Source organism: Entelurus aequoreus, linkage group LG15, assembly GCF_033978785.1.
Source record: "Entelurus aequoreus isolate RoL-2023_Sb linkage group LG15, RoL_Eaeq_v1.1, whole genome shotgun sequence".
Taxonomy (NCBI): domain Eukaryota; kingdom Metazoa; phylum Chordata; class Actinopteri; order Syngnathiformes; family Syngnathidae; genus Entelurus; species Entelurus aequoreus.
In genome coordinates, this window is record NC_084745.1 from 14,349,499 (window position 1) to 14,370,398 (window position 20,900).

Sequence of the window (20,900 nt, forward strand, 5' to 3'; positions counted from 1 at the left end):
CTGTACAAAGTTTTGGTCCAGAGCACAGGCATTAGTCTTTTATTATTTTCAAAGGTCATGTTTTCTGTAAGCTTGAGACGAGGCTTTACACTGAAAATGTGGTGTTAAATGATATGCCCAAACACACACACATTTGAGCAGCGTGTGACACCACATGTTTATTATTAGTGGGTTTTTTTCATGGATTCTCAAGACCTGTTGCTGAGTCGAAGCCCGAGGGAAGCTTTGGTGTCGCAACATTTTCTGTGATTTTACACATGACTTGGTCGCGTAGCTAACAGCGAGATAAAATAGAAAGAAAAAAAAAAAAAAGGTAACACATCCGTCGGAGGCGTGGGAGTGTGTTTCACACCTTGCACTTCTCTTGCCTCAAAGGACAACAAGCCCACAAGGGGACGACTGGATAATTACGATATAAATCACACTGAAAAGACGGCACATGAGAAGTACCAAAAAATATGAATTAGCGTTGTGTTCTTTTTTCTTTTGACACTACATATCGGTGCATCATGTGGGACAAAGTGGAAATGAAGATAAATGGAGGATAAATAGACGTCCGTCGTGAGGGGTCGGACTCTTTGCCTGGCCGTGAGACAAGGCTTCAAGGAGGAAGGAGGAGTCACGAGAGGCCCTGTCCTCTGGTCGAGACCTAATTAGATTAGTCTGCTCTATGAAATGAAATGGAAAGTACCTCTTTGAATGTAAAAAATATCAGAAGCAGCTTTCAGTATGATGTACAGTTGTATACACAGAACTTTTTAACTTCCTCCTTTGCCATTGCTCCAGTAAATGAGTTGTTTTAGTCTATGTGAGTCCATGGAAACTTCACTTTTATCTACCGCTGGATCGACATTGTTCGAGGATGGAGACAGGCTAGCTGTTAGCTTCAAGCTAACCAGCACCCGACCAGACTCCTCAACCCCAAAAACATACTTTGCAGGTCAGCAAACGTGGCAACTATGTGCCTTTTGAAGTGTTAATATGCAAAGAGTGTTCAAAAGGAGTCTCTTGGAGAAGTGGCTGACAAGTTAGCAAGTGTTGCTCGCATCGCTGACATCATCACCGTCATTGTTTACTGAAGCAGAGATGCTGACTCTCGTTATGATAAAAGCGCATGCGTCGCCAGGCTCTGCTTTTTATCAATAGACTTATCAGATTTAATGTTTTATTATCTACAGCAGGGGTATCAAAAGTGTGGCCCGGAGGCCATTTGCGGCCCGCAGCTAATGCTTTAAAAAGGTCCACCGCACATTCTACAAATACTATTAAAATAAACAAAAACATAACAAAAGTGGAATAAAAAACCTTATAGGTGAAATTTAATTTAGAAAAAGTTGCAATGTTGACTAATAAAACAGAGCGTTTTTTTTTTCTTTAAACCTGTCATTGCTCAAAACATAATATTGAATCAAAATCAATGTTTTTATGAATTATTGACCTATCCAAGGCTCCGATTACTTCACATCAAATATTCCACTTTCAAAAAATATTTTTTGTGGAAGATTTTGTATATTTTGTGTGTTTGCCATTAAAAAAAACAGTTTTCTTTGACAAAAAAAGGCAGAAAACAAACTAACAAAAAAACAACATAAAAAAAACCCCCAACAACTTAGAATTGACAGATAGATCTGAAGTTGATGTAGACTAGAGATTTAAGCGTTAAATAAATAATGTATGTGGCACACACTTATCATAATTTAATGACCGAAGCAAAAAACATTTTACACTTTTATACTGAAATAAATACAACTACAACTTATCAAATACAAATATAGAAAAAACTACCGGCAGCGGTAAAGCTTAGATCCATGTAGGAAGGAAGAAAGTGAATTAATGTTTATAACTGAATAAATTTACATATGCATAACAATTTGATTTATTTTGTATTATTTTTTTAATTAATTAACATTTATGACAACCTTTTTCCAAAACACAATATATAATGTGAGATAACACAGCATAATGCATACATTTATCATTTGTTTTCAGAACGGTTACAAAAAAGTGGGACCCAAAAATGTACTGTGGGACCCCATTTTTATGACTTGATGGGGTCCCTGGAACCCCATTTTGAAAATTCTTAGCGCCAAAACTGCAAATATATTAGACTTAGACCTCCTTTTTATTGTCATTCAAATTTGAACTTTACAGTACAATTTTGTTGCATTAGCTCATGGTAGTGCAGGATAAAAAAGCAATAAGGTGCATATATATATATATATATATATATATATATATATATATATATATATATATATATATATATATATATATATATATATATATATATATATATATATATATTCACACACACACACACACATATATATATACATACAGTATATATGTACATACATACAAATATGCATATGTCTATACATACAGTATATACATATACACATTCAGTATATACATATATACACACATATATACACATATATACATATATACAAACACATATATACATACAAATATATACCGTATTTTTCGGATTATAAATCGCAGATTTTTTCATAGTTTGGCCGTGGGTGCGACATATACTCCAGAGCGACTTATGTGTGAAATTATTAACACATTACCGTAAAATATCAAATAATATTATTCATCTCATTCGCGTAAGAGACAAAGCAAATGGTAGCAATCGTCACACACACGTCAGCAATCGTCACTCACACGTCAACCAATAAGAATTCGGCGAGGGAGGGTCATGGCAGAAGTGCATTGTGGGTCATGGGATGCTAACTGCTATATGCTATATGCTACTGCCGTAGCTAATAAAATGAATCACATCAACATTGGCGGTAACTTATAAAAACTGAGAAGGGCTGAACTAAAATGGCACCGAAAAGGAAATCCTATGATGCAGATTACAAGCTGGACGTAGTGAAATATGCAGCAGAGAACAGCGATCGAGCAGCAGAAAGAAAGGACATACCAGAGGCGACACCGGGGAGGAAGATTTCATCGGATTTAAGTGATCGGGAGTGACACATTGTTTGGTAAACGTATAGCATGTTCTATATGTTATAGTTATCTGAATGACTCTTACCATAATATGTTACGTTAACATACCAGGCACGTTCTCAGTTGGTTATTTATGCGTCATATAACGTACACTTATTCAGCCTGTTGTTCACTATTATTTATTTATTTTAAATTGCCTTTCAAATGTCTATTCTTGGTGTTGGATTTTATCAAATAAATATCCCCCAAAAATGCATCTTATACTCCAGTGCGACGTATATATGTTTTTTTCCTTCTTTATTGTGCATTTTCGGCCGGTGCAACTTATACTCCGGAGCGACTTATAGTCCGAAAAATACGGTGCATATACAAACATATATACACATTTACATTTACATAAATATATACATATTAGTGTTGTCCCTATACCAATATTTTGGTACCGGTACCCGTATTTCGATACTTTGATACTTTTTCTAAATAAAGTGGATCACAAAAAATGGCATTATTGGCTTTATTTTAACAAAAAATAATCTTACGGTACATTAAACATATGTTTCTTATTGCAATTTTGTCCTTAAATAAAATAGTGACCATACAAGACAACTTGTCTTTTAGTAGTAAGTAAGCAAACAAAGGCTCCTAATATAGTCTGCTGACATATGCATTGTGTCATTTATCATTCTATTATTTTGTTAACATTATTAAGGACAAGTGGTAGAAAAACAATTAATCTCTGTGTTCATTTACTGTTAATATTTGCTTACTTTCTCTTTTAACATGTTTTATCTACACTTCTGTTAAAATGTAATAATCACGTATTCTTCTGTTGTTTATAAACATAATATAATTTTTTTTTAAACGAACTAAGTTATTTTGTGATGCTAAAAAATATTGATGTAATCATAGTAGTATCGACAAGATACGCTCCTGTACTCAGTATCATTACAGTGGATGTCAGGTGTAGATCCACCAATGGCGTTTGTTTACATTGTGACGCCGGTGAGCTACGGTGTGTAGTGAAGCATGTTTAGCTATTCCTCGTCCTGCAGGGATGATACTTGTAAGAAACGTACTTTCTTTGTCGCCATGGAGGCGAGGATTAGTGATTTAGAAGTAGCTAAAACACTGCAAACTGTGGATGGACTTTAGCTGCTAGCTAGCTAGCCATGTCTTAAAGCACCTCTTCCTGAGGGCGTTTCAGTGTTATAGCTTCACCTTTATCGTTAGTTTTTAAGCCAAAATGCGTCCATTCTCCCTTTTCTGTCTACACATTGTCTGCTTGTAAGTACTTCGAACATGCTCGTCTGCTCGTAAACCAGCAATGACACGATGACACGACGATGGGGGTGCGGGGCACCGGTACTTTTTAGAGGCGGTATGGTACCGAATATGATTCATTAGTATTGCGGTACTATACTAATACCGGTATACCGCACAACCATAATACATGTACATACATATATACACACACACATCATATCACAGGTGGGACCAAGTCATTGTTTTACAAGTCACAAGTAAGTCTGAAGTCTTTGCCCTCAAGTCTCGAGTCAAGACAGGCAAGTCCCGTGTCAAGTCCCGAGTCAAGACAGGCAAGTCCCGAGTCAAGTCCAAAGTCAAGACTGGAAAGTCCCAAGTCAAGTCCCAAGTCCTGCATTTTGAGTTTCGAGTCCTTTTAACCACAGACTAATATATTTACACAGATTGTGTATGCTTTTGAAACACTGTTATTATTTATTAAAACAAGTGCCTTTGAAATTGCAGAAAAAAAATAGTGCTGACATTGCACTTCATAATAGCACTATTAAATAGTAATTTTAAACATTTAACTCATTCCTTTACAAAATAAACACATTTGAAAAAACAAGTGCAACTGTACTTATTTTCACAAGTGTTAACATTGTATTTCCATGGCAACTACTGTAGTTCCACAACAGTTTCTATCCTGTTCTTACCTTATATCATTGATCTAATCTCATACTGTATGTGTGTTTATGTGTGCGTACACTTGAAAAACATAACAAATACATGAACATAACAATGAACAGAGTTGTACTTTTTAGATGTCAGGGCCCTATGCAATATGTACCGTAATTTCCGGACTATAAGCCGCACTTGACTATAAGCCGCACCAGCTAAATTTAGGGGAAAATACAGATTGCACCCGACTATAAGCCGCAGGGTTTTGATGTGTAATTACCGTAGTATATAGGGGTTCCTGCTACCACGGAGGGGATTGTCGGGACAGAGATGACTGTTTGGGAACGCAAAGCGTCCCATTTATTAACAATAAATCTTTCAATCATTCAATCAAACTTTCACATCTTTGACATGGCGAACAGCATTCGTGCAGAGTACAAATAATACAACGGTGCAAAGTAATACAAAGTGCTCACCTGTACGTTATCAAAATAACCAGCCTACCGGTATATGAAAAGTCAGTCTTTAATCATTGTGTCATCGTCTTCCTCCTGCGTACTAAAACCACCGAAATCCTCTTCGTCAGTGTCGGAGAAGAACAGGCCGTAAATAAGCTGCACCGTTGTATAAGCCGCAGGGACCAGAACGAGGGGAAAAAGTAGCGGCTTATAGTCCGGAAATTACGGTACACATATTCTTAATATAGTATACATTTTAACTGACCTTTATTTGACTATGTTTGTCTTTTTGTAGGTGGCTAAAATACGCGGTGCTGCTGACCGCCGTCTAACGTTACGTTACTGTGTGTGATACATTCACTAACGTAACGTCATGTGTTGGTACCTTATGCAACCCTGCTTAAAAAAAATCCCTTGACAAAAAGTATGAATAAGGTAGCGAACTGCAGTGGACGCAACAGATTGCCGTGTTTGCAATGACGTTATAACCACAGACATCTTATAAGTAGACGCAGCATTGGCTGCTGTGACACGAGCAATTTGGCCGCCATCTTGAAGTGGTGATGAGGAGCCAGCGAGCAGCCTAAACTGACAGTTGACAGGTAGAAAACAAAGATGCCGGACTGGTGTTCAGCGTTTTCCTGCTCAAATGAGCGGACTGTTGAAAATAGGAATCAGGGGATTACTTTTCACAAGTAAGATTTAACATTAACGTACTATTGGTTGTATTTTGTGAAAAGAATATTACCACAGAGTTGAGAAGGAGCAAAGATCTTCAATATTTGGATGTGAAAATCACAAACGTTTTTTCCCACTTCTCTGGGATTATATTCCCAGTTTTGATCTCGGACGTCTGGTCACTTATAGCATATAAGAATATTATATTACTGTTAAGCAAACTATGAATAATAAAACACGCCAAAACATGTGTCCTTCATCATAGCTACATGTATGACAAAAAAGTGCGTGAAAATCAGTGGTATTCAGTGAGGTAAGATGAATTAAATGCGCTGACAGTTCATTGCTCCTGCCAAATGAATTGCACTGAGTGAAACGGATCACCACTCCAAGATGGCGGCCCCGCGTCTCGTCTGCGCCAGTAGGCAGTAGCGCTCGATGCTGCGTACCCTTAGAAGATGTCTATTGTTATAGCGTTAGCGGTGAGTTTACAGCCTCACTGATTTAACTACACAGCAAATAAAAGTTACGTTACTTAGCCAATAAACGTTATCTTACATTCAAAACGTACCCTTCTTTGTGCATCTTCAAATGTCGAATGAAGTTGGAAGTTGCTGCGTGTCCGTCTGTAATATTCAAACCTCGTGTTTTGCATACGGCAATTTGTTTTTTGTTGACCAAGTCGTAGTTTTTATACCCGTACGAAACCAACTGTGGCATATTTTTTTCTCACTGGCACGTCGTTTGACAATTCTTCTTCGTTGGTTTTCCTGCAATTTGATTGGATGAGTGCTTTGGGACAAAAACAACGTAGATCTAATTTGATTGGCTGATGTACTGAGAGCACACACGCTGACACACACAACACGCTGATAGACAGACAAGTACAAAATGAAAGATACGGAGCGCTTCTGAATAACTTTTTAATCTTAGGGTTTTGGGAAAGTAGCAAGTCATGTCAAGTCAAAAGGCTCAAGTCTAAGTGAAGTCACAAGTCATTGATGTTAAAGTCTAAGTCGAGTTGCAAGTCTCTTTACATTTTGTCAAGTCGAGTCTAAAGTCATCAAATTCATGACTCGAGTCTGACTCAAGTCCAAGTCATGTGACTCGAGTCCACACCTCTGCATCATATATACTTATATACATATACATAAATATACACATATACATAAACATACATATATACATATACATAATACATATACATGTATAGATATACATATATACAGTTACTTGTCTTATCAGCCCAGGCCCCATAAGGATGTTAATGTCCCAACATATGCACAAATCTCATACTTACTGCTTTGGTTTATTTGGGTTTCTTATTTCAAAAATTAGCATTTAAAGACATCTCTCCATTATATCCGTCACACACAATCCCAACATGCAGGCATAACCGCGAAGTATGAGCACTAAAAATGTCTTTCTCACAAGCATTAAATATTTCTGGAGAGTGCTGGGCGTCAGCCCTCCCACTCGCCTTGGCCAAATAAAGCTCTCACACAGTCAACTCCAGAGGCAATTTCCTACTCGCAGTCTGTATTTTGTGCTGAACACGCCGACAGTGACACATTGGCTAACACGGTGTCAGCAGCATTAAGGGCGCAGTGCAGCGTGCCGCGCTCACTTGACACGGCGGCTTTAATCGAGACCCTAAATGAAGGTAGATGGTGTTCCAGACACCGCTAATGATCGGGCTACTCTGCAATAAACCGACGCAATTAAATGCCTGACACCGATAAGACAAACTAAGTAAGAATTCAACATGCTCTTATTTAAAATCCAGCATGCAGCCTGGAATTGACTGAGCTGCCTGCATGATCGTATTTAGCCTGTATAGTTCTACTTAGTGCGAGTGCATTGAATCCTTTTACTTACCTCTGATAGTCTTCTCTCCCAAGGTGAGCCCACCTATTAACTTATAGCACCTTAGATGGCTTCTCTTCCCTGGCAGCAAAGCAAATCCAATAGAGATGATGGATAGGTGAATGGTGATTCTGCAAGACAAACATTTCATTTATATTTGATTAGTGATGACATCGCACAGCTAAAACTCATTCTGTTAGAAAAGAAAAGTAGTTATGTGCGTGCAGCGAAAGAATACATAGTTGCGCATTACTTTACTTCTTTTTAGTTAACTTTTCACAAGGGCTGGGCGATATCGCTGACCACTGTATTGCGATATAAGTTTTATATTGGTGGATATTGATAATTATTGATATTTGTATGACCTATAGAAAATAAAGACCAGAAGAAAAACATATTAAAAGTAACCTTCTGATTATAATCCTCTCGGCTATCAAGGCAGAGGGGAAAGGAAATGTCAACACGACCATGGAAAACACTCAATCAATGTTTAGCTCTTAAAATGAAGGTGCAAAAATACGGAAAATGTAAGAAATGCTTAATAAAGTGTAACCAAAAACTACAAAGCGTAAAAATGTAAACAGAGAAACCTGAGAATAACTATTTCCTGCAGGTTTAGAAAATTACAACAGCAGAGTACGCTAAAGGATGAGCGTGGTTAAGGTGGAGTCTTTGGTCTGACTATGGTCCGCTTTAAAAATAAAAAAAACTGCCATATTGTTGAGGTGGCTTTTCCTGTTTAATCCACATTTTCTTCGCTCTCTGCAGCACTCATTTTTACTTTCTCTTCTCACTCCATGCAAAGAATCAACCGCAAGACAACAAGATGGCATAACCAAAGCTGATAGTTGGCTGTTAGCGTGTCACTCCCTCTGATCAGTGACTACTTCCTGCGTTGCTTGGTTACCAGGGAGCAAATGCTTTTGCTAATGCAACCAACCTTGCTTAGCAATTTCGAGTTTCTTACGATGAAGATTTTTAAAAAATACATACATTGAACATTTTATTGAATGCATTTTTTATTGATATAGATTACTGTATTTGCCTGTTGCGATATATATCGTTTTATACGCCCAGCCCTACTTTTTACCCTTCATTATGTCTAGACTAGACCAGTCCTTCTCAAATAGTGTGACGGGCTAAATGTTACCCCGAGGAACATGCTTTATCAGTATCATGCAGTATCACTGCTAAACGTACTCATTGTAGCCATCAACTCTGTCTTACATATCTTGATTACAAAAAGAAAAAGTTTATTCATTTTAGGTAAAGTGTTTATTATATTGTGCTCCTAGGTAAATGCTGCTGATCAATTTGAATGTATTATTTATGTACCATATTTTCCGGACTATAAGGCGCACTTAAAATCCTTTTTTTTTTTTTAAAACTCGCCTAGTGTATGGAATAAAATTGGTTGAGCTTACCCACCTCAAAGTTATTTTATTTGGTATATAGTGAAATGATAAGTGTGACCAGTAGATGTCAGTCACACATAAGAGATAAGTGTAGGCTGCAATATAATGGCAGAAACACACAAGACATAAGTGTAGACTGCAATATGACTCAAGTAAACAACACCAACATTTTATATGTTCCATTGAAAATATAGCACATAACAAACAGCGCTCAAAAATCTATCAAAATGTTTTAGTACGACTTTAGTAAGCTATGAAGCCGCACCGCTTGATGTGCTTCAACATTCGAGTATCATTATGGAGTGTGTGTATAAGTTTTGTTTAGTTAAGTTAAGTTTTGTTGCGTTTTGTTTCACAATATTATGCAAAAGCAACTTTTCTTACCTTCTGGTACATGCTGATCTGTATTTGGGATCTGCATAAATCCTGAAAAATTGCGCGCATCCGCCTTTTTAGTCCGACCCCGTAGTCGATAAGCTTCTTTTTCTCTATCTTCTTGTTATGGGACATTCATCCTCCGCTGTTGCCATTTCTAATATAAAATAGTGTAAAGTTATTAATTATATCTGTCAGTAAACTCGCCATGGAAGCGCTAAAACATACCGGTGTAGAGTTTACATTATTCACCCAAGGTACGTTAGTTATTAGAGTTCTGGTCGGACGTTTTTTTTACGGGACACAGTCCGGTGTTGTTTCCGGATGAGGAGATGCTGCTCAGTTATTGATTGAAGTAAAGTCTGAATGTCATTAAAGCAGTTAGCTCCATCTTTTGACACTTCTTCCACTCCCGTCCTTGCACGCTACACCGCTACAACAAAGATGAAGGAGAAAAGACGCTGCCAAAGGTGAGCCACGTAAATAAGACCGCCCACAAAACGGCGCATCTGGAAGCGACTGTCAGAAAGCAGCTTGAACATGATCTGTAAAACATAATCTATGCAACATTTTGACCAAAGAACCACCGTTACATGTTATGTAGACCAAAAGGAAGTTTATATAATTATAATAATATCACTCCTTTAATGCGCCTTACATATGAAAAAACATAAAAAATAGACCATTCATCGACAGTGCGCCTTATAATCTGGTGCGTCCTATGGTCCGGAAAATACGGTAGTTTATATAATTGTAATTTTTCAGTTTCACATAGTTCAACTCAGTCAATAATTTACATTTTTTGCGGAGTTTATTTTCTAAAAAAAACATTGTTAATAAAGTTATTTTTTGTTGCAAGGTGATTTTGTTTTTGCAGAGGTGTACTTATTTCTTCCGCTTAGGGGGGACATAACAAAACATTATTGACAAGCACTGGATTAGACACTGAAAAACACTCAAAATACAAAGTACAGAAATCAACATTAGCTGTTACAAGCCGCTAAAACACGGCAACCATCCAGAAGGACAAAGACGGTATTTTTGAACAAGAGTCTGCTCTTTTTAAAAAGGAACTTTTGTGAAGAATTGGAGTTCATTACAATGAATGAAGTAACAGGTGAGTCCATGGCAGCAAACTACATATTTTTAGGTTTACAGTACCGTCTGCATCTTTTCATCATGAACTGAAGCCATTGTTGCACCGCTGTTGCATAGGACTGACAATGTGCGAAAGAAACATCATTGTTGCTATTGGGTAAGAAACCTTTTAGGATGTTCAACCTGCGGCTGTGAGGAATGTGATGACAGCACTGCGGACCAACATTTGGGGCTTGTTTTGTTGTTCCCTCTGATAACTCACAAAAATGTCTTTTTTTTTTTCTCCCTCCCGGCAGCTTTCACCCCCGCCGGATTGATGGTTTGAGCCCGTGGGAACACGGCGGAGATAAGAGTGATTATACACTTAAGAGAGCGGCCACCCGGTTTCACCCGCATCGCTGGCAGGCAGCCCACCATCACAAAGACGCTGGCGGTGCACGGGATAGAGTGCGCTCGCTTAGGCGTAGGAGTCAAAAACACAGAAATTGATGTGAGGGATCTGTTTTTTTCTGTGTTTTTGTTTTGGTTCCGCATTGATTTGGGAATGCTGAGGCGTGCAAAATTGGACAAGAGCGGGTCAAATAATCCCTGTTCTTTTGGTGCAGCGGCTAATCAAAAAGCAGCTGGAGTGGATCAACAGCTGAAGAAGCACAATTGCACCAGAAAAAGAAAAAAAAGACACTTGGCAAACATAGTCACACAAGCCCTTCTGCAGCCTCCTCAGCAGCGCCCCAGGGCTGTCACTTATTAGGCTCCTATTTAAATGAGGAAGTGTTTAATGAACTTGTGAAAGGTCACCAGCATGTACAAACTGTGGACACTCACCAGTCAAATGATGATGTGGTGCAAAGTGATGCGGCTTAATGAACTCTGGCCTGCAGATTGAGGTCCATTAAAAGGGGCACCATGGTCCAAGCTTATGAATCTTGCTTTAAGCACGCCTGTCAAAACAACAAAGTAAAGCATTTTAAGTTTAGGTGATTATGAGAGGAGGGATTTTCCATTTAAAACTTAGCATTTTTATACAATCTTCAGCAGCAGGTGCACAATAAGCAGCTTGAGAAGTTCATTTGTAACTAGATGAGGCAATTCCTGAAGGAATTGAGTGTGAATGCTCCAATGCTGAAATTGAACTGAAACCTGGAATTTTTTTTAGAATTGTTGAAGTAGAGCAGTGGTCCCCAACCTTTTTGTAACTGCGGACCGGTCAACGCTTAAAAATTTGTCCCACGGACCGAGTTGGGGGGGGGGTGGTTTTTTTTGTTAGTTTTTTTTTGTCATAAAAAAATACCATCATTTCAGCTTACGGACTGTATCCCTGCAGACTATATTGATCTATATTGATATATAATGTGGGAACCAGAAATATTAATAACAGAAAGAAACAACCCTTTTGTGCGAATAAGTGTGAATGAGAGTAAATGGGGGAGGGAGGTTTTTGTAGGTTGGTGCACTAATTGTAAGTGTATCTTGTGTTTTTTATGTTGATTTGATAAAAAAAAATGTAAAAACAAATTTTTTTCAATTTCTTGTGCGGCCGGGTACCAATCTGCAGCCGTTGGGGACCACTGAAGTAGAGCACACAATTCCCAAACAGGATGAATATTTTGAAGTGTGAACAGTTTGAATCAGATGAAAAATGTGGTAGTTGTGGAACTTTAAAGAATATCCCATTGATTTCAATGGGAATTTCCAAAAAAATTTGGGAATTTCAGGAAAAGCGGGAATTTTTTGGAAAATGGTAAACAAGTTCAATGGTCTGAATGAGTTGAAATGGTTGGTGTTAGAATTTTTCAAATCAGTGGAAAAATGTTGAAGTAGTAACATGTTGAATTGAGAAATAGTATTACAGAATCCCTGGAATTTCAGGAAAACCGGTAATTGTTCAACTTCAAAAAACAACTACCTTTTTTTGTCCTGATTAAGAGGAATGTTTTGATGGTGGAACGGTTGAAATGCCTTAAAAAATGTGGAAGGAGTAGTCGTCAGAAAAAAGGGTCGAAGTAGGGCTTTGGAAAACCAGGGATTCGGGAAAATCCTGGAATTTTTTTGAACTTGGAAAAGAGGAAGTTTAAATTTCCAGGATGGTGGAATGTGTTGAAGGCGGAATGGTTTGAATCGGTTGAAAAATGTGGAAATGGTGGAAGTTTGAAAAATGGCCAATTCATTTTGAATGGGAAAAATGTCCCGGAAAACCTGGAATTCTGGTAAATCTGGGAATTTTTGGAATTTGTCAAGGGAAAGCCTGCGATTCCCGAATAGGCTGAACAGTTTGAAGTTGGAACGGTTTGAATTGGGTGAAAAATAAGTATGGTAAAGTGCGCCAAAATCTGGAGAATAATAATACATTTAAATAGATTAAAGCATTCACCATATGTGTGAATGCTTTGGAGTATTCACACAATGCTCCACACAATAATCTATAAATCAATTTAACACTGATTTATATGTGTTCACGTCTTTTATGTCGCGATTGTGTTAAAAACAAAAAAAGTTTCAAAAACAGCGGATTAAAGGCCTACTGAAACCCACTACTACCGACCACGCAGTCTGATAGTTTATATATCAATGATGAAATCTTAACATTATAACACATGCCAATACGGCCGGGTTAACTTATAAAGTGACATTTTAAATTTGCCGCTAAACTTCCGGTTCGAAACGCCACTGAGGATGACGTATGCGCGTGACGTAGCCCGGGGAACACGGGTATGCCTTCCACATTGAAGCCAATACGAAAAAGCTCTGTTTTCATTTCATAATTCCACAGTATTCTGGACATCTGTGTTCGTGAATCTGTTGCAATCATTTTCATTGCATTATGGAGAAAGAAGCTGAGCAAGCAAAGAAGAAAGTCGTCGGTGCGAAATGGACGTATTTTTCGAACGAAGTCAGCAACAACAGTACACAGCCGGCGCTTCTTTGTTTACATTCCCGAAAGATGCAGTCAAGATGGAAGAACTCGGATAACAGAGACTCTAACCAGGAGGACTTTTGACTTTGATACACAGACGCCTGTAGAGAACTGGGACAACACAGACTCTTACCAGGATTACTTTGATTTGGATGACAAAGACGCAGACGTGCTACCGTGAGTATGCAGCTTTGGCTTCTAAACATTTGATCGCTTGACCGTATGTGCGCAATTTTTTTTGCGTATGTACGTAACTTTTTTAAAATATATAAGCTTTATGAACCTTGGGTTAGGTGAACGGTCTTTTGGGCTGAGTGATTGTGTGTGTTGATCAGGTGTTTGAATTGTATTGGCGTGTTCTATGGAGCTAGGAGCTAGCATAGGAGCTAGGAGTTAGCATAACAAAGACGTAGGTGTTTTTATGCAGGATTAATTTGTGTCATATTAAATATATGCCTGGTGGTGTTGTGGCTAATAGAGTAAATATATGTCTTGTGTTTATTTACTGTTTTAGTCATTCCCAGCTGAATACCAGGTACCGTGAGTATGCAGCCTTGGCTGCTAAACATTTGATAGCTTGACCGTATGTGCGCGTCACGTACGTAACTTTTTAAAAATATATGAGCTTTATGAACCTTGGGTTAGGTGAACGGTCTTTTGGGCTGAGTGATTGTGTGTGTTGATCAGGTGTTTGAATTGTATTGGCGTGTTCTATGGAGCTAGGAGCTAGCATAGGAGCTAGCATAACAAACACGTAGGTGTTTTTATGCAGGATTAATTTGTGGCATATTAAATATAAGCCTGGTTGTGTTGTGGCTAATAGAGTATATATATATGTCTTGTGTTTATTTACTGTTGTAGTCATTCCCAGCTGAATATCAGGTACCGTGAGTATGCAGCCTTGGCTGCTAAACATTTGATAGCTTGACCGTATGTGCGCGTCACGTACGTAACTTTTTAAAAATATATAAGCTTTATGAACCTTGGGTTAGGTGAACGGTCTTTTGGGCTGAGTGATTGTGTGTGTTGATCAGGTGTTTGAATTGTATTGGCGTGTTCTATGAAGCTAGGAGCTAGCAGAGGAGCTAGGAGCTAGCATAACAAACACGTAGGTGTTTTTATGCAGGATTAATTTGTGACATATTAAATATAAGCCTGGTTGTGTTGTGGCTAATAGAGTATATATATGTCTTGTGTTTATTTACTGTTGTAGTCATTCCCAGCTGAATATCAGGTCACCCGGGGCTCTCACAGCATCTTCCCTATCTGAATAGCTTCAACTCCCCACTAGTCCTTCCCTTGCACTTTACTCATCCACAAATCTTTCATCCTCGCTCAAATTAATGGGGAAATTGTCGCTTTCTCGGTCCGAATCTCTCTCACTTCATGCGGCCATCATTGTAAACAATAGGGAACTTTGCGTATATGTTCAACTGACTACGTCACGCTACTTCCGGTAGGGGCAAGCCTTTTTTTTATCAGATACCAAAAGTTGCAATCTTTATCGTCGTTATTCTATACTAAATCCTTTCAGCAAAAATATGGCAATATCGCGAAATGATCAAGTATGACACATAGAATAGATCTGCTATCCCCGTTTAAATAAAAATCATTTCAGTAGGCCTTTAAGGCAGGATGAAAGGAAGCCAAAATGGCGGATGCTAATTTAGCTATGCTAGCTAAACTCCATATTTATGTCACTCCAAAACACTACAACGACTTCACATGATAGCTTTCTTATGTTTATGAAGCGTAGGGAAAGGTAAGAACGGTGTGAAAGAAACATACTTTACCTGCCAGCTAACGTGAGGGTTTGAGTAAATCAGTTAACATGCTAACGCTGTATAGCGCTAAAAGGCTAATGTGCGTGAACTTCCGGTTTTGCACTTCCGGTTTGATGGCGTCACAATTAAATTATAGTTGTTCAATTTAGTAATGTGTTGTTTTTTCACTGCAGCTGATTATGGCAACATATGCCTTGTTTTTTTCTTATTACAAGTGGAGTGGAGTTAGACAAAAATACATGTTTCCAATTTTCCTATCATTGCTGATTTAAAAAAATATAAAATCAGTGAAAAGTAGGTTAATTGTACATATTGTGATCCTGAGTTAATGTCAATGATCAATCTGAAATTATTCATTGAGTTAATTAAATACTTAAAATCTGTTTTAAAAAAAAAGAAAAAAAGAATTATAGGTAAAATCAAGATTTTTTTTTAAATTTCAGGCAAATGGATGCACTTTAAATATTTTCTGTTGCAGACTGAAAACCATTTTACAGTAATTTTTTGTTATAATTGTATCTGTATTTCTTTTTTAAAAAATTTTTTAAGGTTAGACTTGGACAAACTATATTGATCCACAAGGGAAATTGTTCCACACAGTAGCTCAGTTACAATGGATGGAAAGGATAATGCAGGTATAAAGTTGACTAAAAATATACCATAGTAGCAATATAAAATATAACATATATGGGATACAAACCCCGTTTCCATATGAGTTGGGAAATTGTGTTAGATGTAAATATAAACGGAATACAATGATTTGCAAATCCTTTTCAACCCATATTCAATTGAATGCACTATAAAGACAAGATATTTGATGTTCAAACTCATAAACTTTTTTTTTTTTTTTCAAATAATAATAAACTTAGAATTGCATGGCTGCAACACGTGCCAAAGTAGTTGGGAATGGGCATGTTCACCACTGTGTTACATGGCCTTTCCTTTTAACAACACTCAGTAAACGTTTGAGAACTGAGGAGACACATTTTTTCAGCTTCTCAGGTGGAATTATTTCCCATTCTTGCTTGATGTACAGCTTAAGTTGTTCAACAGTCCGGGGGTCTCCGTTGTGGTATTTTATGCTTCATAATGCGCCACCCATTTTCAATGGGAGACAGGTCTGGACTACAGGCAGGCCAGTCTAGTACCTGCACTATTTTACTATGAAGCCACGTTGATGTAACACGTGGCTTGGCATTGTCTTGCTGAAATAAGCAGGGGCGTCCATGGTAACGTTGCTTGGATGGCAAGATATATGTTGCTCCAAAGCCTGTACGTACCTTTCAACATTAATGGTGCCTTCACAGATGTGTAAGTTACCCATGTCTTGGGCACTAATACACCCCAATACCATCACAGATGCTGGCTTTTCAACATTGCGCCTATAACAATCCGGATGGTTCTTTTCCTCTTTGGTCCGGAGAACCCGACGTCCACAGTTTCCAAAAACAATTTGAAATGTGGACTCGTCAGACCCCAGAACACTTTTCCACTTTGTATCAGTCCATCTTAGATGAGCTCAGGCCCAGCGAAGCCGACAGCGTTTCTGGGTGTTGTTGATAAACGGTTTTCACCTTGCATAGGAGAGTTTTAACTTGCACTTACAGATGTAGCGACCAACTGTAGTTACTGACAGTGGGTTTCTGAAGTGTTCCTGAGCCCATGTGGTGATATCCTTTACACACTGATGTCGCTTGTTGATGCAGTACAGCCTGAGGGATCGAAGGTCACGGGCTTAGCTGCTTACGTGCAGTGATTTCTCCAGATTCTCTGAACCCTTCGATGATATTACGGACTGTAGATGGTGAAGTCCCTAAATTCCTTGCAATAGCTGGTTGAGAAAGGTTTTTCTTAAACTGTTCAACAATTTGCTCACGCATTTGTTGACAAAGTGGTGACCCTCGCCCCATCCATGTTTGTGAATGACTGAGCATTTCATTGAATCTACTTTTATACCCAATCATGGCACCCACCTGTTCCCAATTTGTCTGTTCACCTGTGGGAGGTTCTAAATAAGTGTTTGATGAGCATTCCTCAACTTTATCAGTATTTATTGCCACCTTTCCCAACTTCTTTGTCACGTCTTGCTGGCATCAAATTCTAAAGTTAATGATTATTTGCAAAAAAAAAAAAAGTTTATCAGTTTGAACATCAAATATTTTGTCTTTGTAGCATATTCAACTGAATATGGGTTGAAAATGATTTGCAAATCCTTGTATTCCGTTTATATTTACATGTAACACAATTTCCCAAGTAAATGAAGACGTATTTACATTTTATACAGCATATAATATATACTGATATATTCTATTATTATATTATATTTTTATATAATATCTACAATATATAAAGGTAATAAGTTAATAAGGATACAATTGCTGGCATCAAATTCTATCTCTGAACGGCGCAAGATACGAAATTGTTGGAAAAAACAAGTTAAAGTGCCGCAAGTCGCTAAAGAAGCAACTGCCGTTAAGACACAAGCAAGAGGCAGTGACGTCAGTGACTGCCGCGATGCGAAAAGGTAAAGGAAAGATTGAAATCCCGAAACCTTCGGGGTCAGCTGTTACAGAACACAACTGGGAACAAGATTTGAGGTTGGACACAAGACATGATGGGAATCAAGAAGTGATAATACAAATACTTGAAGAAATGAAAGAAGAAATGAAAGAAATGAAAGAAATGAAAGAAGAAATTAAAGAAATGAAAGAATTGAAAGAAATGAAAGAAGAAATTAAAGAATTGAAAGAAATGAAAGAAGAAATGAAAGAATTGAAAGAATATCTGAGAAAAGTAACAACAGAACACCAACAAGATGTGAAAAGTCTGCAGGAAAATATACAAAATCTGCAATCTCAGAACAACAGAAGAAATAATGAAGCCACTGAAATGAGCAAACAAATGAAGATCCTTCAAGAAGACAACAACATGCTGAGGAATATCATAGATGAAATGGATCAGGACAAACGAATGAATGATATCATCGTGACTGGGCACCGAATTAAACCAAGATCCTATGCAAAAGCTGTGAATAATGAAGGTGAACCAGATGAAATGGATATGATCTCAGCAGAACAGCAAGTGGTCAACTTTCTGCAATCAAAGGAAATTGAAATTGACATTAATACCATCGAAACATGCATCCCACTGAACGGAAGAAACAACAACGCCACTCCAGTCGTGCTCGTGAAACTCGTAAACAGAAAATCTAAAATGGCATTGCTGAGACAGGGAAAGAAGCTGAAGGGAACAAATGTGTACATGAATGAGCATCTCACAAAACGCAATGCTGGAATCGCCAAGAAAGCACGCGACTTGAGAAGGCAGGGAAAAATCCAGGGAACTTGGAGCACCAACTGTAAAATCTACATCAAGCTGAATGGAGGTCCAGAAGCAAGAGTAATTGTTGTCCATGACATCAAGGACCTGGACAATTTTTAAAGTTTACACAGCTACCAAAACAACGATGATAATGGACTCTGACAGAAAACAAACACCCAAATTCAACATCGACACTACTATGTTCCAAGGGACGACTAAACAAGAGGACCTACATTCAGGATTGCATTCACCTACACTTATTGAGATTATTGAAACAACATCAAAGATTGTTGAACAAGAAAATATGGAACTAAAAAATTTCTGCAACAAAGATTACAAAAACCAGGATTTGGAAAATGATATAGATCCAGATACAAATTTTTTCTCCCACATCAGTAATAATTGTTTTTATTATACAGATGATCAATATAATAGCAACATTACTTGCGATAACAAATTGTCAATTATTCATTTTAATAGCAGAAGCTTGTATGCAAACTACAACAACATTAAGAACTTTTTGGAACACATCAACGAACCATTCAAAGTGATTGCTGTTACAGAAACATGGATTGATGATAAAAAAGGAATAGATTTTGATCTGGAGGGATATGAACTAAACTACATCAACAGAACCAACAAAAATGGAGGAGGAGTAGCTGTGTACGTGATGAAGAACCTGAACTACAAAGTGGTAAAAAACATGTCATTTGCTATAGATAATATCTTAGAATGTATAACCATTGAAATATGTCAGGAAAAAAGCAAAAACATTTTCATCAGTTGTATATATAGATCACCTAAGTCAAGTATAGAAACATTTGAAGAATGGATCAAGGCTACTTACATGGATAATGGTGAAAGAATAATGTTCTTATGTGGTGACTTTAATATTGACTTATTGAACCCTAACAAGCAAAAGTCTATTGATGACTTCATTGATACAATGTACAGCATCAGTTTATATCCAAAAATCACAAAGCCAAGTAGAATCACAGCACACTGTGCCACGCTTATTGATAATATTTTTACCAATGAGTTTGACAATAACACTACAAGTGGTCTACTTATAAGCGACGTTAGTGATCATCTGCCAGTTTTTACAATATATGATGGAAACTACAAGAAGAACATGGAAGACAAAAGGACATTTCGAAGACTGTGCACAGAGAAGAGGATGACTGCTTTCAAAATTGAGCTACAAAAGCAAGATTTGGACAATGTGTGCAATGAAAAAGAGGTTGATGAAGCATATGAACATTTCTTAAACAAGTTCATAATACTTTATGACAAACATTGTCCATGGATACAACTTAGTAATAAACAGAGAAAGAATAACCAACCATGGATGACAAAAGGATTAAAAAATGCTTGTAAGAAGAAGAATACACTATATAGAGAACTTATAGCACAAAGAACTATAGAGGCAGAAATTAAGTACAAAAAGTATAAAAACAAGTTAACAGAAATACTACGATCATGTAGAAAAGAATATTACAGTGAATTATTGGACAGGAACAAAAATAATATGAGAGCAACATGGGGCATCCTCAATAGCATTATTAAAAATGGCACAAAGAGGGACTACCCTCAATACTTTTTAGACGGAAATAAAAACAATGACAACATAAAGGAAGTAGTTGAAAGCTTCAATAATTATTTTGTAAATATTGGACCAAAATTGGAAGAAATGATTCCAGACCCAGTTCCAATTGAGGACTATAATGATACCATAGAGCGAAATCCCAACTCCATGTTCCTCAGTAATGTGACACAGGAGGAAATAGTTACAATCGTGAAAAAATGTAAATCCAAGACTTCAACTGATTGTAATGGAATTGATATGGATATGATAAAAAAGGTTATAGAAGAGATCTCAGGACCATTAATGTATATTAGTAACCTATCATTTCAAACAGGTACATTTCCAAACAAAATGAAAATAGCTAAAGTTGCACCAATTTATAAGACTGGAGATAAACATCAATTTACAAATTATAGACCTGTTTCTTTACTTCCACAATTTTCTAAAATCATTGAAAAACTGTTTAATAACAGATTAGAGAGTTTCATAAATAAAAATAGAATACTCGAAGAGAACCAA

The 20,900-nt window shown here is 37.4% G+C and overlaps 1 protein-coding gene across 1 annotated transcript in view; it reads right to left on the reverse strand.

Annotated features, from left to right (window-relative positions):
• Positions 1-20,900, reverse strand: part of LOC133629853 (cadherin-6-like) — a 679,023-nt gene that overhangs the window by 510,010 nt on the left and 148,113 nt on the right. Inside the window, exons 4-5 of the mRNA XM_062020899.1 lie at positions 11,603-11,718; positions 7,902-8,020 (exon numbers count right to left, since the gene is read on the reverse strand). The gene's annotated coding sequence lies outside the window, so the exon portion shown is untranslated. The remainder of the gene's footprint in view (positions 1-7,901; positions 8,021-11,602; positions 11,719-20,900) is intronic.